General features: G+C 54.8%; 25 non-coding genes across 25 annotated transcripts; all 25 read right to left on the reverse strand.

The window, feature by feature from the left end:
* Positions 1-562: 562 nt before the first annotated feature.
* LOC126088686 (5S ribosomal RNA) lies at positions 563-681 on the reverse strand. Its single transcript, XR_007520044.1, has one exon. It is a non-coding gene; the product is annotated as a 5S ribosomal RNA (ribosomal RNA).
* Positions 682-1,519: 838 nt separating this feature from the next.
* On the reverse strand, positions 1,520-1,638 carry LOC126088697 (5S ribosomal RNA). The gene has a single exon (XR_007520055.1). It is a non-coding gene; the product is annotated as a 5S ribosomal RNA (ribosomal RNA).
* Positions 1,639-2,476: 838 nt separating this feature from the next.
* LOC126088708 (5S ribosomal RNA) lies at positions 2,477-2,595 on the reverse strand. The gene has a single exon (XR_007520066.1). It is a non-coding gene; the product is annotated as a 5S ribosomal RNA (ribosomal RNA).
* Positions 2,596-3,433: 838 nt separating this feature from the next.
* On the reverse strand, positions 3,434-3,552 carry LOC126088719 (5S ribosomal RNA). The gene has a single exon (XR_007520077.1). It is a non-coding gene; the product is annotated as a 5S ribosomal RNA (ribosomal RNA).
* An 839-nt stretch (positions 3,553-4,391) lies between these two features.
* Positions 4,392-4,510, reverse strand: LOC126088731 (5S ribosomal RNA). Its single transcript, XR_007520088.1, has one exon. It is a non-coding gene; the product is annotated as a 5S ribosomal RNA (ribosomal RNA).
* An 838-nt stretch (positions 4,511-5,348) lies between these two features.
* Positions 5,349-5,467, reverse strand: LOC126088743 (5S ribosomal RNA). Its single transcript, XR_007520099.1, has one exon. It is a non-coding gene; the product is annotated as a 5S ribosomal RNA (ribosomal RNA).
* Positions 5,468-6,304: 837 nt separating this feature from the next.
* Positions 6,305-6,423, reverse strand: LOC126088755 (5S ribosomal RNA). The gene has a single exon (XR_007520110.1). It is a non-coding gene; the product is annotated as a 5S ribosomal RNA (ribosomal RNA).
* An 844-nt stretch (positions 6,424-7,267) lies between these two features.
* On the reverse strand, positions 7,268-7,386 carry LOC126088766 (5S ribosomal RNA). The gene has a single exon (XR_007520121.1). It is a non-coding gene; the product is annotated as a 5S ribosomal RNA (ribosomal RNA).
* An 839-nt stretch (positions 7,387-8,225) lies between these two features.
* On the reverse strand, positions 8,226-8,344 carry LOC126088778 (5S ribosomal RNA). Its single transcript, XR_007520133.1, has one exon. It is a non-coding gene; the product is annotated as a 5S ribosomal RNA (ribosomal RNA).
* Positions 8,345-9,183: 839 nt separating this feature from the next.
* LOC126089182 (5S ribosomal RNA) lies at positions 9,184-9,302 on the reverse strand. Its single transcript, XR_007520518.1, has one exon. It is a non-coding gene; the product is annotated as a 5S ribosomal RNA (ribosomal RNA).
* Positions 9,303-10,141: 839 nt separating this feature from the next.
* Positions 10,142-10,260, reverse strand: LOC126088790 (5S ribosomal RNA). Its single transcript, XR_007520144.1, has one exon. It is a non-coding gene; the product is annotated as a 5S ribosomal RNA (ribosomal RNA).
* Positions 10,261-11,098: 838 nt separating this feature from the next.
* LOC126088803 (5S ribosomal RNA) lies at positions 11,099-11,217 on the reverse strand. The gene has a single exon (XR_007520156.1). It is a non-coding gene; the product is annotated as a 5S ribosomal RNA (ribosomal RNA).
* An 839-nt stretch (positions 11,218-12,056) lies between these two features.
* LOC126088815 (5S ribosomal RNA) lies at positions 12,057-12,175 on the reverse strand. The gene has a single exon (XR_007520167.1). It is a non-coding gene; the product is annotated as a 5S ribosomal RNA (ribosomal RNA).
* Positions 12,176-13,013: 838 nt separating this feature from the next.
* LOC126088827 (5S ribosomal RNA) lies at positions 13,014-13,132 on the reverse strand. Its single transcript, XR_007520178.1, has one exon. It is a non-coding gene; the product is annotated as a 5S ribosomal RNA (ribosomal RNA).
* An 838-nt stretch (positions 13,133-13,970) lies between these two features.
* On the reverse strand, positions 13,971-14,089 carry LOC126088838 (5S ribosomal RNA). Its single transcript, XR_007520189.1, has one exon. It is a non-coding gene; the product is annotated as a 5S ribosomal RNA (ribosomal RNA).
* Positions 14,090-14,927: 838 nt separating this feature from the next.
* LOC126088850 (5S ribosomal RNA) lies at positions 14,928-15,046 on the reverse strand. Its single transcript, XR_007520200.1, has one exon. It is a non-coding gene; the product is annotated as a 5S ribosomal RNA (ribosomal RNA).
* An 843-nt stretch (positions 15,047-15,889) lies between these two features.
* Positions 15,890-16,008, reverse strand: LOC126088862 (5S ribosomal RNA). The gene has a single exon (XR_007520211.1). It is a non-coding gene; the product is annotated as a 5S ribosomal RNA (ribosomal RNA).
* Positions 16,009-16,846: 838 nt separating this feature from the next.
* On the reverse strand, positions 16,847-16,965 carry LOC126088874 (5S ribosomal RNA). The gene has a single exon (XR_007520222.1). It is a non-coding gene; the product is annotated as a 5S ribosomal RNA (ribosomal RNA).
* An 843-nt stretch (positions 16,966-17,808) lies between these two features.
* Positions 17,809-17,927, reverse strand: LOC126088886 (5S ribosomal RNA). Its single transcript, XR_007520234.1, has one exon. It is a non-coding gene; the product is annotated as a 5S ribosomal RNA (ribosomal RNA).
* Positions 17,928-18,766: 839 nt separating this feature from the next.
* LOC126088897 (5S ribosomal RNA) lies at positions 18,767-18,885 on the reverse strand. Its single transcript, XR_007520247.1, has one exon. It is a non-coding gene; the product is annotated as a 5S ribosomal RNA (ribosomal RNA).
* Positions 18,886-19,728: 843 nt separating this feature from the next.
* Positions 19,729-19,847, reverse strand: LOC126089152 (5S ribosomal RNA). The gene has a single exon (XR_007520490.1). It is a non-coding gene; the product is annotated as a 5S ribosomal RNA (ribosomal RNA).
* Positions 19,848-20,687: 840 nt separating this feature from the next.
* On the reverse strand, positions 20,688-20,806 carry LOC126088909 (5S ribosomal RNA). The gene has a single exon (XR_007520258.1). It is a non-coding gene; the product is annotated as a 5S ribosomal RNA (ribosomal RNA).
* Positions 20,807-21,650: 844 nt separating this feature from the next.
* Positions 21,651-21,769, reverse strand: LOC126089354 (5S ribosomal RNA). The gene has a single exon (XR_007520682.1). It is a non-coding gene; the product is annotated as a 5S ribosomal RNA (ribosomal RNA).
* An 841-nt stretch (positions 21,770-22,610) lies between these two features.
* Positions 22,611-22,729, reverse strand: LOC126088922 (5S ribosomal RNA). Its single transcript, XR_007520270.1, has one exon. It is a non-coding gene; the product is annotated as a 5S ribosomal RNA (ribosomal RNA).
* Positions 22,730-23,570: 841 nt separating this feature from the next.
* On the reverse strand, positions 23,571-23,689 carry LOC126088933 (5S ribosomal RNA). Its single transcript, XR_007520281.1, has one exon. It is a non-coding gene; the product is annotated as a 5S ribosomal RNA (ribosomal RNA).
* Between the last annotated feature and the right edge of the window lie 713 nt (positions 23,690-24,402).

Here is a 24,402-nt window from a genome sequence, read left to right on the forward strand (position 1 = left end):
TGGTGTTCAGCGGAGGGCCTGTGCGGGGTGTGGCAGTGTCGTGCTGGAGGGCCCACTGGTACGATGTGGGCTTCCTCGCCTCGCCTCGCCTCGCCTCACACCAGGTGTCTGCGTAGTTTGCAGTGCATTCGCACCATTCCTATCCCTGTCCCTGACCCCGTCCCGACTTGTCCCGACTTTGCTCGACTGCCGCTCGCTGCCGCTCGGGTCGTGGTCCATATGACAGCGCAAGCACGACAAACGTCTGCGGGACGAGACGAGACGAGACGAGACGACTAAGGAATAAGTTCGTGGTTACAAATCAAATTTGGAACTCAACACTCCTACACAACAATAGGCGGTGACGTATTTCAGAAATCACCTGCCGATTCGTAGTGTTTTGTCGTTTTCAAAGTCTTCTTGGCAAACTTGGTTAGCACATTCTCCCTCAAACTGAGTTAATTACTGCATTTTCGTACCATTACAGTAGTTTAAAAGGCTTAAGGAAGCATCTTTGTCACAACAGAAAGGTAGTTTGAAAATTGGGCTGGCGACATTACAAAAAAAAAAAAAACAGGAAGGGAGCCAACAGCACCCGGGTTTCCCAGGCGGTCACCCATCCAAGTACTAGCCGGGCCCGATGATGCTTAACTTCGGTGATCGGACGAGAACCGGTGTATTCATCATGGTATGGCCGTTGGCGCTCATCTAATGTAGGAGCACGGCAGAATTCGCGTTCGGCTTTTCTCCCAACACACAAAATGTTAGTTTTCGGCCGCATTTGACGAAAGCGCTTCCTTCCGCAACCGCCAGTTCCTCGAGGACGGCGCGGGGAGGCGCGCCCGGCGTCCCAGCAGAGTGACGGCCGAATTGGCGGGCGCACCGCCGCGTGTGTGAGACGCACTGCTGCTCGTTGCACCCCCTGTCATTCGCTGGGTGCGTGCGGCCTTCGACACTAGCGGAGGACGAATCTTGTCCCTGGTGTTCAGCGGAGGGCCTGTGCGGGGTGTGGCAGTGTCGTGCTGGAGGGCCCACTGGTACGATGTGGGCTTCCTCGCCTCGCCTCGCCTCGCCTCACACCAGGTGTCTGCGTAGTTTGCAGTGCATTCGCACCATTCCTATCCCTGTCCCTGACCCCGTCCCGACTTGTCCCGACTTTGCCCGACTGCCGCTCGCTGCCGCTCGGGTCGTGGTCCATATGACAGCGCAAGCACGACAAACGTCTGCGGGACGAGACGAGACGAGACGAGACGACTAAGGAATAAGTTCGTGGTTACAAATCAAATTTGGAACTCAACACACCTACACAACAATAGGCGGTGACGTATTTCAGAAATCACCTGCCGATTCGTAGTGTTTTGTCGTTTTCAAAGTCTTCTTGGCAAACTTGGTTAGCACATTCTCCCTCAAACTGAGTTAATTACTGCATTTTCGTACCATTACAGTAGTTTAAAAGGCTTAAGGAAGCATCTTTGTCACAACAGAAAGGTAGTTTGAAAATTGGGCTGGCGACATTACAAAAAAAAAAAAACAGGAAGGGAGCCAACAGCACCCGGGTTTCCCAGGCGGTCACCCATCCAAGTACTAGCCGGGCCCGATGATGCTTAACTTCGGTGATCGGACGAGAACCGGTGTATTCATCATGGTATGGCCGTTGGCGCTCATCTAATGTAGGAGCACGGCAGAATTCGCGTTCGGCTTTTCTCCCAACACACAAAATGTTAGTTTTCGGCCGCATTTGACGAAAGCGCTTCCTTCCGCAACCGCCAGTTCCTCGAGGACGGCGCGGGGAGGCGCGCCCGGCGTCCCAGCAGAGTGACGGCCGAATTGGCGGCGCACCGCCGCGTGTGTGAGACGCACTGCTGCTCGTTGCACCCCCTGTCATTCGCTGGGTGCGTGCGGCCTTCGACACTAGCGGAGGACGAATCTTGTCCCTGGTGTTCAGCGGAGGGCCTGTGCGGGGTGTGGCAGTGTCGTGCTGGAGGGCCCACTGGTACGATGTGGGCATCCTCGCCTCGCCTCGCCTCGCCTCACACCAGGTGTCTGCGTAGTTTGCAGTGCATTCGCACCATTCCTATCCCTGTCCCTGACCCCGTCCCGACTTGTCCCGACTTTGCTCGACTGCCGCTCGCTGCCGCTCGGGTCGTGGTCCATATGACAGCGCAAGCACGACAAACGTCTGCGGGACGAGACGAGACGAGACGAGACGACTAAGGAATAAGTTCGTGGTTACAAATCAAATTTGGAACTCAACACACCTACACAACAATAGGCGGTGACGTATTTCAGAAATCACCTGCCGATTCGTAGTGTTTTGTCGTTTTCAAAGTCTTCTTGGCAAACTTGGTTAGCACATTCTCCCTCAAACTGAGTTAATTACTGCATTTTCGTACCATTACAGTAGTTTAAAAGGCTTAAGGAAGCATCTTTGTCACAACAGAAAGGTAGTTTGAAAATTGGGCTGGCGACATTACAAAAAAAAAAAAAACAGGAAGGGAGCCAACAGCACCCGGGTTTCCCAGGCGGTCACCCATCCAAGTACTAGCCGGGCCCGATGATGCTTAACTTCGGTGATCGGACGAGAACCGGTGTATTCATCATGGTATGGCCGTTGGCGCTCATCTAATGTAGGAGCACGGCAGAATTCGCGTTCGGCTTTTCTCCCAACACACAAAATGTTAGTTTTCGGCCGCATTTGACGAAAGCGCTTCCTTCCGCAACCGCCAGTTCCTCGAGGACGGCGCGGGGAGGCGCGCCCGGCGTCCCAGCAGAGTGACGGCCGAATTGGCGGGCGCACCGCCGCGTGTGTGAGACGCACTGCTGCTCGTTGCACCCCCTGTCATTCGCTGGGTGCGTGCGGCCTTCGACACTAGCGGAGGACGAATCTTGTCCCTGGTGTTCAGCGGAGGGCCTGTGCGGGGTGTGGCAGTGTCGTGCTGGAGGGCCCACTGGTACGATGTGGGCTTCCTCGCCTCGCCTCGCCTCGCCTCACACCAGGTGTCTGCGTAGTTTGCAGTGCATTCGCACCATTCCTATCCCTGTCCCTGACCCCGTCCCGACTTGTCCCGACTTTGCCCGACTGCCGCTCGCTGCCGCTCGGGTCGTGGTCCATATGACAGCGCAAGCACGACAAACGTCTGCGGGACGAGACGAGACGAGACGAGACGACTAAGGAATAAGTTCGTGGTTACAAATCAAATTTGGAACTCAACACACCTACACAACAATAGGCGGTGACGTATTTCAGAAATCACCTGCCGATTCGTAGTGTTTTGTCGTTTTCAAAGTCTTCTTGGCAAACTTGGTTAGCACATTCTCCCTCAAACTGAGTTAATTACTGCATTTTCGTACCATTACAGTAGTTTAAAAGGCTTAAGGAAGCATCTTTGTCACAACAGAAAGGTAGTTTGAAAATTGGGCTGGCGACATTACAAAAAAAAAAAAACAGGAAGGGAGCCAACAGCACCCGGGTTTCCCAGGCGGTCACCCATCCAAGTACTAGCCGGGCCCGATGATGCTTAACTTCGGTGATCGGACGAGAACCGGTGTATTCATCATGGTATGGCCGTTGGCGCTCATCTAATGTAGGAGCACGGCAGAATTCGCGTTCGGCTTTTCTCCCAACACACAAAATGTTAGTTTTCGGCCGCATTTGACGAAAGCGCTTCCTTCCGCAACCGCCAGTTCCTCGAGGACGGCGCGGGGAGGCGCGCCCGGCGTCCCAGCAGAGTGACGGTCGAATTGGCGGCGCACCGCCGCGTGTGTGAGACGCACTGCTGCTCGTTGCACCCCCTGTCATTCGCTGGGTGCGTGCGGCCTTCGACACTAGCGGAGGACGAATCTTGTCCCTGGTGTTCAGCGGAGGGCCTGTGCGGGGTGTGGCAGTGTCGTGCTGGAGGGCCCACTGGTACGATGTGGGCTTCCTCGCCTCGCCTCGCCTCGCCTCACACCAGGTGTCTGCGTAGTTTGCAGTGCATTCGCACCATTCCTATCCCTGTCCCTGACCCCGTCCCGACTTGTCCCGACTTTGCTCGACTGCCGCTCGCTGCCGCTCGGGTCGTGGTCCATATGACAGCGCAAGCACGACAAACGTCTGCGGGACGAGACGAGACGAGACGAGACGACTAAGGAATAAGTTCGTGGTTACAAATCAAATTTGGAACTCAACACACCTACACAACAATAGGCGGTGACGTATTTCAGAAATCACCTGCCGATTCGTAGTGTTTTGTCGTTTTCAAAGTCTTCTTGGCAAACTTGGTTAGCACATTCTCCCTCAAACTGAGTTAATTACTGCATTTTCGTACCATTACAGTAGTTTAAAAGGCTTAAGGAAGCATCTTTGTCACAACAGAAAGGTAGTTTGAAAATTGGGCTGGCGACATTACAAAAAAAAAAAAAAACAGGAAGGGAGCCAACAGCACCCGGGTTTCCCAGGCGGTCACCCATCCAAGTACTAGCCGGGCCCGATGATGCTTAACTTCGGTGATCGGACGAGAACCGGTGTATTCATCATGGTATGGCCGTTGGCGCTCATCTAATGTAGGAGCACGGCAGAATTCGCGTTCGGCTTTTCTCCCAACACACAAAATGTTAGTTTTCGGCCGCATTTGACGAAAGCGCTTCCTTCCGCAACCGCCAGTTCCTCGAGGACGGCGCGGGGAGGCGCGCCCGGCGTCCCAGCAGAGTGACGGCCGAATTGGCGGGCGCACCGCCGCGTGTGTGAGACGCACTGCTGCTCGTTGCACCCCCTGTCATTCGCTGGGTGCGTGCGGCCTTCGACACTAGCGGAGGACGAATCTTGTCCCTGGTGTTCAGCGGAGGGCCTGTGCGGGGTGTGGCAGTGTCGTGCTGGAGGGCCCACTGGTACGATGTGGGCTTCCTCGCCTCGCCTCGCCTCGCCTCACACCAGGTGTCTGCGTAGTTTGCAGTGCATTCGCACCATTCCTATCCCTGTCCCTGACCCCGTCCCGACTTGTCCCGACTTTGCTCGATTGCCGCTCGCTGCCGCTCGGGTCGTGGTCCATATGACAGCGCAAGCACGACAAACGTCTGCGGGACGAGACGAGACGAGACGAGACGACTAAGGAATAAGTTCGTGGTTACAAATCAAATTTGGAACTCAACACACCTACACAACAATAGGCGGTGACGTATTTCAGAAATCACCTGCCGATTCGTAGTGTTTTGTCGTTTTCAAAGTCTTCTTGGCAAACTTGGTTAGCACATTCTCCCTCAAACTGAGTTAATTACTGCATTTTCGTACCATTACAGTAGTTTAAAAGGCTTAAGGAAGCATCTTTGTCACAACAGAAAGGTAGTTTGAAAATTGGGCTGGCGACATTACAAAAAAAAAAAAACAGGAAGGGAGCCAACAGCACCCGGGTTTCCCAGGCGGTCACCCATCCAAGTACTAGCCGGGCCCGATGATGCTTAACTTCGGTGATCGGACGAGAACCGGTGTATTCATCATGGTATGGCCGTTGGCGCTCATCTAATGTAGGAGCACGGCAGAATTCGCGTTCGGCTTTTCTCCCAACACACAAAATGTTAGTTTTCGGCCGCATTTGACGAAAGCGCTTCCTTCCGCAACCGCCAGTTCCTCGAGGACGGCGCGGGGAGGCGCGCCCGGCGTCCCAGCAGAGTGACGGCCGAATTGGCGGCGCACCGCCGCGTGTGTGAGACGCACTGCTGCTCGTTGCACCCCCTGTCATTCGCTGGGTGCGTGCGGCCTTCGACACTAGCGGAGGACGAATCTTGTCCCTGGTGTTCAGCGGAGGGCCTGTGCGGGGTGTGGCAGTGTCGTGCTGGAGGGCCCACTGGTACGATGTGGGCTTCCTCGCCTCGCCTCGCCTCGCCTCACACCAGGTGTCTGCGTAGTTTGCAGTGCATTCGCACCATTCCTATCCCTGTCCCTGACCCCGTCCCGACTTGTCCCGACTTTGCTCGACTGCCGCTCGCTGCCGCTCGGGTCGTGGTCCATATGACAGCGCAAGCACGACAAACGTCTGCGGGACGAGACGAGACGAGACGAGACGACTAAGGAATAAGTTCGTGGTTACAAATCAAATTTGGAACTCAACACACCTACACAACAATAGGCGGTGACGTATTTCAGAAATCACCTGCCGATTCGTAGTGTTTTGTCGTTTTCAAAGTCTTCTTGGCAAACTTGGTTAGCACATTCTCCCTCAAACTGAGTTAATTACTGCATTTTCGTACCATTACAGTAGTTTAAAAGGCTTAAGGAAGCATCTTTGTCACAACAGAAAGGTAGTTTGAAAATTGGGCTGGCGACATTACAAAAAAAAAAAAACAGGAAGGGAGCCAACAGCACCCGGGTTTCCCAGGCGGTCACCCATCCAAGTACTAGCCGGGCCCGATGATGCTTAACTTCGGTGATCGGACGAGAACCGGTGTATTCATCATGGTATGGCCGTTGGCGCTCATCTAATGTAGGAGCACGGCAGAATTCGCGTTCGGCTTTTCTCCCAACACACAAAATGTTAGTTTTCGGCCGCATTTGACGAAAGCGCTTCCTTCCGCAACCGCCAGTTCCTCGAGGACGGCGCGGGGAGGCGCGCCCGGCGTCCCAGCAGAGTGACGGCCGAATTGGCGGGCGCACCGCCGCGTGTGTGAGACGCACTGCTGCTCGTTGCACCCCCTGTCATTCGCTGGGTGCGTGCGGCCTTCGACACTAGCGGAGGACGAATCTTGTCCCTGGTGTTCAGCGGAGGGCCTGTGCGGGGTGTGGCAGTGTCGTGCTGGAGGGCCCACTGGTACGATGTGGGCTTCCTCGCCTCGCCTCGCCTCGCCTCACACCAGGTGTCTGCGTAGTTTGCAGTGCATTCGCACCATTCCTATCCCTGTCCCTGACCCCGTCCCGACTTGTCCCGACTTTGCTCGACTGCCGCTCGCTGCCGCTCGGGTCGTGGTCCATATGACAGCGCAAGCACGACAAACGTCTGCGGGACGAGACGAGACGAGACGAGACGAGGCGACTAAGGAATAAATTCGTGGTTACAAATCAAATTTGGAACTCTACACTCCTACACAAGAATAGGCGGTGACGTATTTCAGAAATCACCTGCCGATTCGTACTGTTTTGTCGTTTTCAAAGTCTTCTTGGCAAACTTGGTTAGCACATTCTCCCTCAAACTGAGTTAATTACTGCATTTTCGTACCATTACAGTAGTTTAAAAGGCTTAAGGAAGCATCTTTGTCACAACAGAAAGGTAGTTTGAAAATTTTGCTGGCGACATTACAAAAAAAAAAAAAACAGGAAGGGAGCCAACAGCACCCGGGTTTCCCAGGCGGTCACCCATCCAAGTACTAGCCGGGCCCGATGATGCTTAACTTCGGTGATCGGACGAGAACCGGTGTATTCATCATGGTATGGCCGTTGGCGCTCATCTAATGTAGGAGCACGGCAGAATTCGCGTTCGGCTTTTCTCCCAACACACAAAATGTTAGTTTTCGGCCGCATTTGACGAAAGCGCTTCCTTCCGCAACCGCCAGTTCCTCGAGGACGGCGCGGGGAGGCGCGCCCGGCGTCCCAGCAGAGTGACGGCCGAATTGGCGGGCGCACCGCCGCGTGTGTGAGACGCACTGCTGCTCGTTGCACCCCCTGTCATTCGCTGGGTGCGTGCGGCCTTCGACACTAGCGGAGGACGAATCTTGTCCCTGGTGTTCAGCGGAGGGCCTGTGCGGGGTGTGGCAGTGTCGTGCTGGAGGGCCCACTGGTACGATGTGGGCTTCCTCGCCTCGCCTCGCCTCGCCTCACACCAGGTGTCTGCGTAGTTTGCAGTGCATTCGCACCATTCCTATCCCTGTCCCTGACCCCGTCCCGACTTGTCCCGACTTTGCTCGACTGCCGCTCGCTGCCGCTCGGGTCGTGGTCCATATGACAGCGCAAGCACGACAAACGTCTGCGGGACGAGACGAGACGAGACGAGACGACTAAGGAATAAGTTCGTGGTTACAAATCAAATTTGGAACTCAACACACCTACACAACAATAGGCGGTGACGTATTTCAGAAATCACCTGCCGATTCGTAGTGTTTTGTCGTTTTCAAAGTCTTCTTGGCAAACTTGGTTAGCACATTCTCCCTCAAACTGAGTTAATTACTGCATTTTCGTACCATTACAGTAGTTTAAAAGGCTTAAGGAAGCATCTTTGTCACAACAGAAAGGTAGTTTGAAAATTGGGCTGGCGACATTACAAAAAAAAAAAAAACAGGAAGGGAGCCAACAGCACCCGGGTTTCCCAGGCGGTCACCCATCCAAGTACTAGCCGGGCCCGATGATGCTTAACTTCGGTGATCGGACGAGAACCGGTGTATTCATCATGGTATGGCCGTTGGCGCTCATCTAATGTAGGAGCACGGCAGAATTCGCGTTCGGCTTTTCTCCCAACACACAAAATGTTAGTTTTCGGCCGCATTTGACGAAAGCGCTTCCTTCCGCAACCGCCAGTTCCTCGAGGACGGCGCGGGGAGGCGCGCCCGGCGTCCCAGCAGAGTGACGGCCGAATTGGCGGGCGCACCGCCGCGTGTGTGAGACGCACTGCTGCTCGTTGCACCCCCTGTCATTCGCTGGGTGCGTGCGGCCTTCGACACTAGCGGAGGACGAATCTTGTCCCTGGTGTTCAGCGGAGGGCCTGTGCGGGGTGTGGCAGTGTCGTGCTGGAGGGCCCACTGGTACGATGTGGGCTTCCTCGCCTCGCCTCGCCTCGCCTCACACCAGGTGTCTGCGTAGTTTGCAGTGCATTCGCACCATTCCTATCCCTGTCCCTGACCCCGTCCCGACTTGTCCCGACTTTGCTCGACTGCCGCTCGCTGCCGCTCGGGTCGTGGTCCATATGACAGCGCAAGCACGACAAACGTCTGCGGGACGAGACGAGACGAGACGAGACGACTAAGGAATAAGTTCGTGGTTACAAATCAAATTTGGAACTCAACACACCTACACAACAATAGGCGGTGACGTATTTCAGAAATCACCTGCCGATTCGTAGTGTTTTGTCGTTTTCAAAGTCTTCTTGGCAAACTTGGTTAGCACATTCTCCCTCAAACTGAGTTAATTACTGCATTTTCGTACCATTACAGTAGTTTAAAAGGCTTAAGGAAGCATCTTTGTCACAACAGAAAGGTAGTTTGAAAATTGGGCTGGCGACATTACAAAAAAAAAAAAAACAGGAAGGGAGCCAACAGCACCCGGGTTTCCCAGGCGGTCACCCATCCAAGTACTAGCCGGGCCCGATGATGCTTAACTTTGGTGATCGGACGAGAACCGGTGTATTCATCATGGTATGGCCGTTGGCGCTCATCTAATGTAGGAGCACGGCAGAATTCGCGTTCGGCTTTTCTCCCAACACACAAAATGTTAGTTTTCGGCCGCATTTGACGAAAGCGCTTCCTTCCGCAACCGCCAGTTCCTCGAGGACGGCGCGGGGAGGCGCGCCCGGCGTCCCAGCAGAGTGACGGCCGAATTGGCGGGCGCACCGCCGCGTGTGTGAGACGCACTGCTGCTCGTTGCACCCCCTGTCATTCGCTGGGTGCGTGCGGCCTTCGACACTAGCGGAGGACGAATCTTGTCCCTGGTGTTCAGCGGAGGGCCTGTGCGGGGTGTGGCAGTGTCGTGCTGGAGGGCCCACTGGTACGATGTGGGCTTCCTCGCCTCGCCTCGCCTCGCCTCACACCAGGTGTCTGCGTAGTTTGCAGTGCATTCGCACCATTCCTATCCCTGTCCCTGACCCCGTCCCGACTTGTCCCGACTTTGCTCGACTGCCGCTCGCTGCCGCTCGGGTCGTGGTCCATATGACAGCGCAAGCACGACAAACGTCTGCGGGACGAGACGAGACGAGACGAGACGACTAAGGAATAAGTTCGTGGTTACAAATCAAATTTGGAACTCAACACACCTACACAACAATAGGCGGTGACGTATTTCAGAAATCACCTGCCGATTCGTAGTGTTTTGTCGTTTTCAAAGTCTTCTTGGCAAACTTGGTTAGCACATTCTCCCTCAAACTGAGTTAATTACTGCATTTTCGTACCATTACAGTAGTTTAAAAGGCTTAAGGAAGCATCTTTGTCACAACAGAAAGGTAGTTTGAAAATTGGGCTGGCGACATTACAAAAAAAAAAAAAACAGGAAGGGAGCCAACAGCACCCGGGTTTCCCAGGCGGTCACCCATCCAAGTACTAGCCGGGCCCGATGATGCTTAACTTCGGTGATCGGACGAGAACCGGTGTATTCATCATGGTATGGCCGTTGGCGCTCATCTAATGTAGGAGCACGGCAGAATTCGCGTTCGGCTTTTCTCCCAACACACAAAATGTTAGTTTTCGGCCGCATTTGACGAAAGCGCTTCCTTCCGCAACCGCCAGTTCCTCGAGGACGGCGCGGGGAGGCGCGCCCGGCGTCCCAGCAGAGTGACGGCCGAATTGGCGGGCGCACCGCCGCGTGTGTGAGACGCACTGCTGCTCGTTGCACCCCCTGTCATTCGCTGGGTGCGTGCGGCCTTCGACACTAGCGGAGGACGAATCTTGTCCCTGGTGTTCAGCGGAGGGCCTGTGCGGGGTGTGGCAGTGTCGTGCTGGAGGGCCCACTGGTACGATGTGGGCTTCCTCGCCTCGCCTCGCCTCGCCTCACACCAGGTGTCTGCGTAGTTTGCAGTGCATTCGCACCATTCCTATCCCTGTCCCTGACCCCGTCCCGACTTGTCCCGACTTTGCTCGACTGCCGCTCGCTGCCGCTCGGGTCGTGGTCCATATGACAGCGCAAGCACGACAAACGTCTGCGGGACGAGACGAGACGAGACGAGACGACTAAGGAATAAGTTCGTGGTTACAAATCAAATTTGGAACTCTACACTCCTACACAACAATAGGCGGTGACGTATTTCAGAAATCACCTGCCGATTCGTACTGTTTTGTCGTTTTCAAAGTCTTCTTGGCAAACTTGGTTAGCACATTCTCCCTCAAACTGAGTTAATTACTGCATTTTCGTACCATTACAGTAGTTTAAAAGGCTTAAGGAAGCATCTTTGTCACAACAGAAAGGTAGTTTGAAAATTGGGCTGGCGACATTACAAAAAAAAAAAAACAGGAAGGGAGCCAACAGCACCCGGGTTTCCCAGGCGGTCACCCATCCAAGTACTAGCCGGGCCCGATGATGCTTAACTTCGGTGATCGGACGAGAACCGGTGTATTCATCATGGTATGGCCGTTGGCGCTCATCTAATGTAGGAGCACGGCAGAATTCGCGTTCGGCTTATCTCCCAACACACAAAATGTTAGTTTTCGGCCGCATTTGACGAAAGCGCTTCCTTCCGCAACCGCCAGTTCCTCGAGGACGGCGCGGGGAGGCGCGCCCGGCGTCCCAGCAGAGTGACGGCCGAATTGGCGGGCGCACCGCCGCGTGTGTGAGACGCACTGCTGCTCGTTGCACCCCCTGTCATTCGCTGGGTGCGTGCGGCCTTCGACACTAGCGGAGGACGAATCTTGTCCCTGGTGTTCAGCGGAGGGCCTGTGCGGGGTGTGGCAGTGTCGTGCTGGAGGGCCCACTGGTACGATGTGGGCTTCCTCGCCTCGCCTCGCCTCGCCTCACACCAGGTGTCTGCGTAGTTTGCAGTGCATTCGCACCATTCCTATCCCTGTCCCTGACCCCGTCCCGACTTGTCCCGACTTTGCTCGACTGCCGCTCGCTGCCGCTCGGGTCGTGGTCCATATGACAGCGCAAGCACGACAAACGTCTGCGGGACGAGACGAGACGAGACGAGACGACTAAGGAATAAGTTCGTGGTTACAAATCAAATTTGGAACTCAACACACCTACACAACAATAGGCGGTGACGTATTTCAGAAATCACCTGCCGATTCGTAGTGTTTTGTCGTTTTCAAAGTCTTCTTGGCAAACTTGGTTAGCACATTCTCCCTCAAACTGAGTTAATTACTGCATTTTCGTACCATTACAGTAGTTTAAAAGGCTTAAGGAAGCATCTTTGTCACAACAGAAAGGTAGTTTGAAAATTGGGCTGGCGACATTACAAAAAAAAAAAAAACAGGAAGGGAGCCAACAGCACCCGGGTTTCCCAGGCGGTCACCCATCCAAGTACTAGCCGGGCCCGATGATGCTTAACTTCGGTGATCGGACGAGAACCGGTGTATTCATCATGGTATGGCCGTTGGCGCTCATCTAATGTAGGAGCACGGCAGAATTCGCGTTCGGATTTCTCCCAACACACAAAATGTTAGTTTTCAGCCGCATTTGACGAAAGCGCTTCCTTCCGCAACCGCCAGTTCCTCGAGGACGGCGCGGGGAGGCGCGCCCGGCGTCCCAGCAGAGTGACGGCCGAATTGGCGGGCGCACCGCCGCGTGTGTGAGACGCACTGCTGCTCGTTGCACCCCCTGTCATTCGCTGGGTGCGTGCGGCCTTCGACACTAGCGGAGGACGAATCTTGTCCCTGGTGTTCAGCGGAGGGCCTGTGCGGGGTGTGGCAGTGTCGTGCTGGAGGGCCCACTGGTACGATGTGGGCTTCCTCGCCTCGCCTCGCCTCGCCTCACACCAGGTGTCTGCGTAGTTTGCAGTGCATTCGCACCATTCCTATCCCTGTCCCTGACCCCGTCCCGACTTGTCCCGACTTTGCTCGACTGCCGCTCGCTGCCGCTCGGGTCGTGGTCCATATGACAGCGCAAGCACGACAAACGTCTGCGGGACGAGACGAGACGAGACGAGACGACTAAGGAATAAGTTCGTGGTTACAAATCAAATTTGGAACTCAACACACCTACACAACAATAGGCGGTGACGTATTTCAGAAATCACCTGCCGATTCGTAGTGTTTTGTCGTTTTCAAAGTCTTCTTGGCAAACTTGGTTAGCACATTCTCCCTCAAACTGAGTTAATTACTGCATTTTCGTACCATTACAGTAGTTTAAAAGGCTTAAGGAAGCATCTTTGTCACAACAGAAAGGTAGTTTGAAAATTGGGCTGGCGACATTACAAAAAAAAAAAAAACAGGAAGGGAGCCAACAGCACCCGGGTTTCCCAGGCGGTCACCCATCCAAGTACTAGCCGGGCCCGATGATGCTTAACTTCGGTGATCGGACGAGAACCGGTGTATTCATCATGGTATGGCCGTTGGCGCTCATCTAATGTAGGAGCACGGCAGAATTCGCGTTCGGCTTTTCTCCCAACACACAAAATGTTAGTTTTCGGCCGCATTTGACGAAAGCGCTTCCTTCCGCAACCGCCAGTTCCTCGAGGACGGCGCGGGGAGGCGCGCCCGGCGTCCCAGCAGAGTGACGGCCGAATTGGCGGGCGCACCGCCGCGTGTGTGAGACGCACTGCTGCTCGTTGCACCCCCTGTCATTCGCTGGGTGCGTGCGGCCTTCGACACTAGCGGAGGACGAATCTTGTCCCTGGTGTTCAGCGGAGGGCCTGTGCGGGGTGTGGCAGTGTCGTGCTGGAGGGCCCACTGGTACGATGTGGGCTTCCTCGCCTCGCCTCGCCTCGCCTCACACCAGGTGTCTGCGTAGTTTGCAGTGCATTCGCACCATTCCTATCCCTGTCCCTGACCCCGTCCCGACTTGTCCCGACTTTGCTCGACTGCCGCTCGCTGCCGCTCGGGTCGTGGTCCATATGACAGCGCAAGCACGACAAACGTCTGCGGGACGAGACGAGACGAGACGAGACGACTAAGGAATAAGTTCGTGGTTACAAATCAAATTTGGAACTCTACACTCCTACACAACAATAGGCGGTGACGTATTTCAGAAATCACCTGCCGATTCGTACTGTTTTGTCGTTTTCAAAGTCTTCTTGGCAAACTTGGTTAGCACATTCTCCCTCAAACTGAGTTAATTACTGCATTTTCGTACCATTACAGTAGTTTAAAAGGCTTAAGGAAGCATCTTTGTCACAACAGAAAGGTAGTTTGAAAATTGGGCTGGCGACATTACAAAAAAAAAAAAACAGGAAGGGAGCCAACAGCACCCGGGTTTCCCAGGCGGTCACCCATCCAAGTACTAGCCGGGCCCGATGATGCTTAACTTCGGTGATCGGACGAGAACCGGTGTATTCATCATGGTATGGCCGTTGGCGCTCATCTAATGTAGGAGCACGGCAGAATTCGCGTTCGGCTTATCTCCCAACACACAAAATGTTAGTTTTCGGCCGCATTTGACGAAAGCGCTTCCTTCCGCAACCGCCAGTTCCTCGAGGACGGCGCGGGGAGGCGCGCCCGGCGTCCCAGCAGAGTGACGGCCGAATTGGCGGGCGCACCGCCGCGTGTGTGAGACGCACTGCTGCTCGTTGCACCCCCTGTCATTCGCTGGGTGCGTGCGGCCTTCGACACTAGCGGAGGACGAATCTTGTCCCTGGTGTTCAGCGGAGGGCCTGTGCGGGGTGTGGCAGTGTCGTGCTGGAGGGCCCACTGGTACGATGTGGGCTTCCTCGCCTCGCCTCGCCTCGCCTCACACCAGGTGTCTGCGTAGTTTGCAGTGCATTCGCACCATTCCTATCCCTGTCCCTGACCCCGTCCCGACTTGTCCCGACTTTGCTCGACTGCCGCTCGCTGCCGCTCGGGTCGTGGTCCATATGACAGCGCAAGCACGACAAACGTCTGCGGGACGAGACGAGACGAGACGAGACGACTAAGGAATAAGTTCGTGGTTACAAATCAAATTTGGAACTCAACACACCTACACAACAATAGGCGGTGACGTATTTCAGAAATCACCTGCCGATTCGTAGTGTTTTGTCGTTTTCAAAGTCTTCTTGGCAAACTTGGTTAGCACATTCTCCCTCAAACTGAGTTAATTACTGCATTTTCGTACCATTACAGTAGTTTAAAAGGCTTATGGAAGCATCTTTGTCACAACAGAAAGGTAGTTTGAAAATTGGGCTGGCGACATTACAAAAAAAAAAAAACAGGAAGGGAGCCAACAGCACCCGGGTTTCCCAGGCGGTCACCCATCCAAGTACTAGCCGGGCCCGATGATGCTTAACTTCGGTGATCGGACGAGAACCGGTGTATTCATCATGGTATGGCCGTTGGCGCTCATCTAATGTAGGAGCACGGCAGAATTCGCGTTCGGCTTTTCTCCCAACACACAAAATGTTAGTTTTCGGCCGCATTTGACGAAAGCGCTTCCTTCCGCAACCGCCAGTTCCTCGAGGACGGCGCGGGGAGGCGCGCCCGGCGTCCCAGCAGAGTGACGGCCGAATTGGCGGGCGCACCGCCGCGTGTGTGAGACGCACTGCTGCTCGTTGCACCCCCTGTCATTCGCTGGGTGCGTGCGGCCTTCGACACTAGCGGAGGACGAATCTTGTCCCTGGTGTTCAGCGGAGGGCCTGTGCGGGGTGTGGCAGTGTCGTGCTGGAGGGCCCACTGGTACGATGTGGGCTTCCTCGCCTCGCCTCGCCTCGCCTCACACCAGGTGTCTGCGTAGTTTGCAGTGCATTCGCACCATTCCTATCCCTGTCCCTGACCCCGTCCCGACTTGTCCCGACTTTGCTCGACTGCCGCTCGCTGCCGCTCGGGTCGTGGTCCATATGACAGCGCAAGCACGACAAACGTCTGCGGGACGAGACGAGACGAGACGAGACGAGGCGACTAAGGAATAAATTCGTGGTTACAAATCAAATTTGGAACTCTACACTCCTACACAACAATAGGCGGTGACGTATTTCAGAAATCACCTGCCGATTCGTACTGTTTTGTCGTTTTCAAAGTCTTCTTGGCAAACTTGGTTAGCACATTCTCCCTCAAACTGAGTTAATTACTGCATTTTCGTACCATTACAGTAGTTTAAAAGGCTTAAGGAAGCATCTTTGTCACAACAGAAAGGTAGTTTGAAAATTGGGCTGGCGACATTACAAAAAAAAAAAAACAGGAAGGGAGCCAACAGCACCCGGGTTTCCCAGGCGGTCACCCATCCAAGTACTAGCCGGGCCCGATGATGCTTAACTTCGGTGATCGGACGAGAACCGGTGTATTCATCATGGTATGGCCGTTGGCGCTCATCTAATGTAGGAGCACGGCAGAATTCGCGTTCGGCTTATCTCCCAACACACAAAATGTTAGTTTTCGGCCGCATTTGACGAAAGCGCTTCCTTCCGCAACCGCCAGTTCCTCGAGGACGGCGCGGGGAGGCGCGCCCGGCGTCCCAGCAGAGTGACGGCCGAATTGGCGGGCGCACCGCCGCGTGTGTGAGACGCACTGCTGCTCGTTGCACCCCCTGTCATTCGCTGGGTGCGTGCGGCCTTCGACACTAGCGGAGGACGAATCTTGTCCCTGGTGTTCAGCGGAGGGCCTGTGCGGGGTGTGGCAGTGTCGTGCTGGAGGGCCCACTGGTACGATGTGGGCTTCCTCGCCTCGCCTCGCCTCGCCTCACACCAGGTGTCTGCGTAGTTTGCAGTGCATTCGCACCATTCCTATCCCTGTCCCTGACCCCGTCCCGACTTGTCCCGACTTTGCTCGACTGCCGCTCGCTGCCGCTCGGGTCGTGGTCCATATGACAGCGCAAGCACGACAAACGTCTGCGGGACGAGACGAGACGAGACGAGACGACTAAGGAATAAGTTCGTGGTTACAAATCAAATTTGGAACTCAACACACCTACACAACAATAGGCGGTGACGTATTTCAGAAATCACCTGCCGATTCGTAGTGTTTTGTCGTTTTCAAAGTCTTCTTGGCAAACTTGGTTAGCACATTCTCCCTCAAACTGAGTTAATTACTGCATTTTCGTACCATTACAGTAGTTTAAAAGGCTTAAGGAAGCATCTTTGTCACAACAGAAAGGTAGTTTGAAAATTGGGCTGGCGACATTACAAAAAAAAAAAAACAGGAAGGGAGCCAACAGCACCCGGGTTTCCCAGGCGGTCACCCATCCAAGTACTAGCCGGGCCCGATGATGCTTAACTTCGGTGATCGGACGAGAACCGGTGTATTCATCATGGTATGGCCGTTGGCGCTCATCTAATGTAGGAGCACGGCAGAATTCGCGTTCGGCTTTTCTCCCAACACACAAAATGTTAGTTTTCGGCCGCATTTGACGAAAGCGCTTCCTTCCGCAACCGCCAGTTCCTCGAGGACGGCGCGGGGAGGCGCGCCCGGCGTCCCAGCAGAGTGACGGCCGAATTGGCGGGCGCACCGCCGCGTGTGTGAGACGCACTGCTGCTCGTTGCACCCCCTGTCATTCGCTGGGTGCGTGCGGCCTTCGACACTAGCGGAGGACGAATCTTGTCCCTGGTGTTCAGCGGAGGGCCTGTGCGGGGTGTGGCAGTGTCGTGCTGGAGGGCCCACTGGTACGATGTGGGCTTCCTCGCCTCGCCTCGCCTCGCCTCACACCAGGTGTCTGCGTAGTTTGCAGTGCATTCGCACCATTCCTATCCCTGTCCCTGACCCCGTCCCGACTTGTCCCGACTTTGCTCGACTGCCGCTCGCTGCCGCTCGGGTAGTGGTCCATATGACAGCGCAAGCACGACAAACGTCTGCGGGACGAGACGAGACGAGACGAGACGAGGCGACTAAGGAATAAATTCGTGGTTACAAATCAAATTTGGAACTCTACACTCCTACACAACAATAGGCGGTGACGTATTTCAGAAATCACCTGCCGATTCGTACTGTTTTGTCGTTTTCAAAGTCTTCTTGGCAAACTTGGTTAGCACATTCTCCCTCAAACTGAGTTAATTACTGCATTTTCGTACCATTACAGTAGTTTAAAAGGCTTAAGGAAGCATCTTTGTCACAACAGAAAGGTAGTTTGAAAATTGGGCTGGCGACATTACAAAAAAAAAAAAACAGGAAGGGAGCCAACAGCACCCGGGTTTCCCAGGCGGTCACCCATCCAAGTACTAGCCGGGCCCGATGATGCTTAACTTCGGTGATCGGACGAGAACCGGTGTATTCATCATGGTATGGCCGTTGGCGCTCATCTAATGTAGGAGCACGGCAGAATTCGCGTTCGGCTTTTCTCCCAACACACAAAATGTTAGTTTTCGGCCGCATTTGACGAAAGCGCTTCCTTCCGCAACCGCCAGTTCCTCGAGGACGGCGCGGGGAGGCGCGCCCGGCGTCCCAGCAGAGTGACGGCCGAATTGGCGGGCGCACCGCCGCGTGTGTGAGACGCACTGCTGCTCGTTGCACCCCCTGTCATTCGCTGGGTGCGTGCGGCCTTCGACACTAGCGGAGGACGAATCTTGTCCCTGGTGTTCAGCGGAGGGCCTGTGCGGTGGTGTGGCAGTGTCGTGCTGGAGGGCCCACTGGTACGATGTGGGCTTCCTCGCCTCGCCTCGCCTCGCCTCACACCAGGTGTCTGCGTAGTTTGCAGTGCATTCGCACCATTCCTATCCCTGTCCCTGACCCCGTCCCGACTTGTCCCGACTTTGCTCGACTGCCGCTCGCTGCCGCTCGGGTCGTAGTCCATATGACAGCGCAAGCACGACAAACGTCTGCGGGACGAGACGAGACGAGACGAGACGACTAAGGAATAAGTTCGTGGTTACAAATCAAATTTGGAACTCAACACACCTACACAACAATAGGCGGTGACGTATTTCAGAAATCACCTGCCGATTCGTAGTGTTTTGTCGTTTTCAAAGTCTTCTTGGCAAACTTGGTTAGCACATTCTCCCTCAAACTGAGTTAATTACTGCATTTTCGTACCATTACAGTAGTTTAAAAGGCTTAAGGAAGCATCTTTGTCACAACAGAAAGGTAGTTTGAAAATTGGGCTGGCGACATTACAAAAAAAAAAAAACAGGAAGGGAGCCAACAGCACCCGGGTTTCCCAGGCGGTCACCCATCCAAGTACTAGCCGGGCCCGATGATGCTTAACTTCGGTGATCGGACGAGAACCGGTGTATTCATCATGGTATGGCCGTTGGCGCTCATCTAATGTAGGAGCACGGCAGAATTCGCGTTCGGCTTTTCTCCCAACACACAAAATGTTAGTTTTCGGCCGCATTTGACGAAAGCGCTTCCTTCCGCAACCGCCAGTTCCTCGAGGACGGCGCGGGGAGGCGCGCCCGGCGTCCCAGCAGAGTGACGGCCGAATTGGCGGGCGCACCGCCGCGTGTGTGAGACGCACTGCTGCTCGTTGCACCCCCTGTCATTCGCTGGGTGCGTGCGGCCTTCGACACTAGCGGAGGACGAATCTTGTCCCTGGTGTTCAGCGGAGGGCCTGTGCGGGGTGTGGCAGTGTCGTGCTGGAGGGCCCACTGGTACGATGTGGGCTTCCTCGCCTCGCCTCGCCTCGCCTCACACCAGGTGTCTGCGTAGTTTGCAGTGCATTCGCACCATTCCTATCCCTGTCCCTGACCCCGTCCCGACTTGTCCCGACTTTGCTCGACTGCCGCTCGCTGCCGCTCGGGTCGTGGTCCATATGACAGCGCAAGCACGACAAACGTCTGCGGGACGAGACGAGACGAGACGAGACGAGGCGACTAAGGAATAAATTCGTGGTTACAAATCAAATTTGGAACTCTACACTCCTACACAACAATAGGCGGTGACGTATTTCAGAAATCACCTGCCGATTCGTACTGTTTTGTCGTTTTCAAAGTCTTCTTGGCAAACTTGGTTAGCACATTCTCCCTCAAACTGAGTTAATTACTGCATTTTCGTACCATTACAGTAGTTTAAAAGGCTTAAGGAAGCATCTTTGTCACAACAGAAAGGTAGTTTGAAAATTGGGCTGGCGACATTACAAAAAAAAAAAAACAGGAAGGGAGCCAACAGCACCCGTGTTTCCCAGGCGGTCACCCATCCAAGTACTAGCCGGGCCCGATGATGCTTAACTTCGGTGATCGGACGAGAACCGGTGTATTCATCATGGTATGGCCGTTGGCGCTCATCTAATGTAGGAGCACGGCAGAATTCGCGTTCGGCTTTTCTCCCAACACACAAAATGTTAGTTTTCGGCCGCATTTGACGAAAGCGCTTCCTTCCGCAACCGCCAGTTCCTCGAGGACGGCGCGGGGAGGCGCGCCCGGCGTCCCAGCAGGGTGACGGCCGAATTGGCGGGCGCACCGCCGCGTGTGTGAGACGCACTGCTGCTCGTTGCACCCCCTGTCATTCGCTGGGTGCGTGCGACCTTCAACACTAGCGGAGGACGAATCTTGTCCCTGGTGTTCAGCGGTGGGCCTGTGCGGGGTGTGGCAGTGTCGTGCTGGAGGGCCCACTGGTACGATGTGGGCTTCCTCGCCTCGCCTCGCCTCGCCTCACACCAGGTGTCTGCGTAGTTTGCAGTGCATTCGCACCATTCCTATCCCTGTCCCTGACCCCGTCCCGACTTGTCCCGACTTTGCTCGACTGCCGCTCGCTGCCGCTCGGGTCGTGGTCCATATGACAGCGCAAGCACGACAAACGTCTGCGGGACGAGACGAGACGAGACGAGACGACTAAGGAATAAGTTCGTGGTTACAAATCAAATTTGGAACTCAACACACCTACACAACAATAGGCGGTGACGTATTTCAGAAATCACCTGCCGATTCGTAGTGTTTTGTCGTTTTCAAAGTCTTCTTGGCAAACTTGGTTAGCACATTCTCCCTCAAACTGAGTTAATTACTGCATTTTCGTACCATTACAGTAGTTTAAAAGGCTTAAGGAAGCATCTTTGTCACAACAGAAAGGTAGTTTGAAAATTGGGCTGGCGACATTACAAAAAAAAAAAAAAACAGGAAGGGAGCCAACAGCACCCGGGTTTCCCAGGCGGTCACCCATCCAAGTACTAGCCGGGCCCGATGATGCTTAACTTCGGTGATCGGACGAGAACCGGTGTATTCATCATGGTATGGCCGTTGGCGCTCATCTAATGTAGGAGCACGGCAGAATTCGCGTTCGGCTTTTCTCCCAACACACAAAATGTTAGTTTTCGGCCGCATTTGACGAAAGCGCTTCCTTCCGCAACCGCCAGTTCCTCGAGGACGGCGCGGGGAGGCGCGCCCGGCGTCCCAGCAGAGTGACGGCCGAATTGGCGGGCGCACCGCCGCGTGTGTGAGACGCACTGCTGCTCGTTGCACCCCCTGTCATTCGCTGGGTGCGTGCGGCCTTCGACACTAGCGGAGGACGAATCTTGTCCCTGGTGTTCAGCGGAGGGCCTGTGCGGGGTGTGGCAGTGTCGTGCTGGAGGGCCCACTGGTACGATGTGGGCTTCCTCGCCTCGCCTCGCCTCGCCTCACACCAGGTGTCTGCGTAGTTTGCAGTGCATTCGCACCATTCCTATCCCTGTCCCTGACCCCGTCCCGACTTGTCCCGACTTTGCTCGACTGCCGCTCGCTGCCGCTCGGGTCGTGGTCCATATGACAGCGCAAGCACGACAAACGTCTGCGGGACGAGACGAGACGAGACGAGACGAGACGACTAAGGAATAAGTTCGTGGTTACAAATCAAATTTGGAACTCAACACACCTACACAACAATAGGCGGTGACGTATTTCAGAAATCACCTGCCGATTCGTAGTGTTTTGTCGTTTTCAAAGTCTTCTTGGCAAACTTGGTTAGCACATTCTCCCTCAAACTGAGTTAATTACTGCATTTTCGTACCATTACAGTAGTTTAAAAGGCTTAAGGAAGCATCTTTGTCACAACAGAAAGGTAGTTTGAAAATTGGGCTGGCGACATTACAAAAAAAAAAAAAACAGGAAGGGAGCCAACAGCACACGGGTTTCCCAGGCGGTCACCCATCCAAGTACTAGCCGGGCCCGATGATGCTTAACTTCGGTGATCGGACGAGAACCGGTGTATTCATCATGGTATGGCCGTTGGCGCTCATCTAATGTAGGAGCACGGCAGAATTCGCGTTCGGCTTTTCTCCCAACACACAAAATGTTAGTTTTCGGCCGCATTTGACGAAAGCGCTTCCTTCCGCAACCGCCAGTTCCTCGAGGACGGCGCGGGGAGGCGCGCCCGGCGTCCCAGCAGAGTGACGGCCGAATTGGCGGGCGCACCGCCGCGTGTGTGAGACGCACTGCTGCTCGTTGCACCCCCTGTCATTCGCTGGGTGCGTGCGGCCTTCGACACTAGCGGAGGACGAATCTTGTCCCTGGTGTTCAGCGGAGGGCCTGTGCGGGGTGTGGCAGTGTCGTGCTGGAGGGCCCACTGGTACGATGTGGGCTTCCTCGCCTCGCCTCGCCTCGCCTCACACCAGGTGTCTGCGTAGTTTGCAGTGCATTCGCACCATTCCTATCCCTGTCCCTGACCCCGTCCCGACTTGTCCCGACTTTGCTCGACTGCCGCTCGCTGCCGCTCGGGTCGTGGTCCATATGACAGCGCAAGCACGACAAACGTCTGCGGGACGAGACGAGACGAGACGAGACGACTAAGGAATAAGTTCGTGGTTACAAATCAAATTTGGAACTCAACACACCTACACAACAATAGGCGGTGACGTATTTCAGAAATCACCTGCCGATTCGTAGTGTTTTGTCGTTTTCAAAGTCTTCTTGGCAAACTTGGTTAGCACATTCTCCCTCAAACTGAGTTAATTACTGCATTTTCGTACCATTACAGTAGTTTAAAAGGCTTAAGGAAGCATCTTTGTCACAACAGAAAGGTAGTTTGAAAATTGGGCTGGCGACATTACAAAAAAAAAAAAAAAACAGGAAGGGAGCCAACAGCACCCGGGTTTCCCAGGCGGTCACCCATCCAAGTACTAGCCGGGCCCGATGATGCTTAACTTCGGTGATCGGACGAGAACCGGTGTATTCATCATGGTATGGCCGTTGGCGCTCATCTAATGTAGGAGCACGGCAGAATTCGCGTTCGGCTTTTCTCCCAACACACAAAATGTTAGTTTTCGGCCGCATTTGACGAAAGCGCTTCCTTCCGCAACCGCCAGTTCCTCGAGGACGGCGCGGGGAGGCGCGCCCGGCGTCCCAGCAGAGTGACGGCCGAATTGGCGGGCGCACCGCCGCGTGTGTGAGACGCACTGCTGCTCGTTGCACCCCCTGTCATTCGCTGGGTGCGTGCGGCCTTCGACACTAGCGGAGGACGAATCTTGTCCCTGGTGTTCAGCGGAGGGCCTGTGCGGGGTGTGGCAGTGTCGTGCTGGAGGGCCCACTGGTACGATGTGGGCTTCCTCGCCTCGCCTCGCCTCGCCTCACACCAGGTGTCTGCGTAGTTTGCAGTGCATTCGCACCATTCCTATCCCTGTCCCTGACCCCGTCCCGACTTGTCCCGACTTTGCTCGACTGCCGCTCGCTGCCGCTCGGGTCGTGGTCCATATGACAGCGCAAGCACGACAAACGTCTGCGGGACGAGACGAGACGAGACGAGACGACTAAGGAATAAGTTCGTGGTTACAAATCAAATTTGGAACTCAACACACCTACACAACAATAGGCGGTGACGTATTTCAGAAATCACCTGCCGATTCGTACTGTTTTGTCGTTTTCAAAGTCTTCTTGGCAAACTTGGTTAGCACATTCTCCCTCAAACTGAGTTAATTACTGCATTTTCGTACCATTACAGTAGTTTAAAAGGCTTAAGGAAGCATCTTTGTCACAACAGAAAGGTAGTTTGAAATTTGGGATGGCGACATAACAAAAAAAAAAAAAAAACAGGAAGGGAGCCAACAGCACCCGGGTTTCCCAGGCGGTCACCCATCCAAGTACTAGCCGGGCCCGATGATGCTTAACTTCGGTGATCGGACGAGAACCGGTGTATTCATCATGGTATGGCCGTTGGCGCTCATCTAATGTAGGAGCACGGCAGAATTCGCGTTCGGCTTTTCTCCCAACACACAAAATGTTAGTTTTCGGCCGCATTTGACGAAAGCGCTTCCTTCCGCAACCGCCAGTTCCTCGAGGACGGCGCGGGGAGGCGCGCCCGGCGTCCCAGCAGAGTGACGGCCGAATTGGCGGGCGCACCGCCGCGTGTGTGAGACGCACTGCTGCTCGTTGCACCCCCTGTCATTCGCTGGGTGCGTGCGGCCTTCGACACTAGCGGAGGACGAATCTTGTCCCTGGTGTTCAGCGGAGGGCCTGTGCGGGGTGTGGCAGTGTCGTGCTGGAGGGCCCACTGGTACGATGTGGGCTTCCTCGCCTCGCCTCGCCTCGCCTCACACCAGGTGTCTGCGTAGTTTGCAGTGCATTCGCACCATTCCTATCCCTGTCCCTGACCCCGTCCCGACTTGTCCCGACTTTGCTCGACTGCCGCTCGCTGCCGCTCGGGTCGTGGTCCATATGACAGCGCAAGCACGACAAACGTCTGCGGGACGAGACGAGACGAGACGAGACGACTAAGGAATAAGTTCGTGGTTACAAATCAAATTTGGAACTCAACACACCTACACAACAATAGGCGGTGACGTATTTCAGAAATCACCTGCCGATTCGTAGTGTTTTGTCGTTTTCAAAGTCTTCTTGGCAAACTTGGTTAGCACATTCTCCCTCAAACTGA

This window comes from Schistocerca cancellata, chromosome 6, assembly GCF_023864275.1.
Source record: "Schistocerca cancellata isolate TAMUIC-IGC-003103 chromosome 6, iqSchCanc2.1, whole genome shotgun sequence".
Lineage (NCBI taxonomy): Eukaryota > Metazoa > Arthropoda > Insecta > Orthoptera > Acrididae > Schistocerca > Schistocerca cancellata.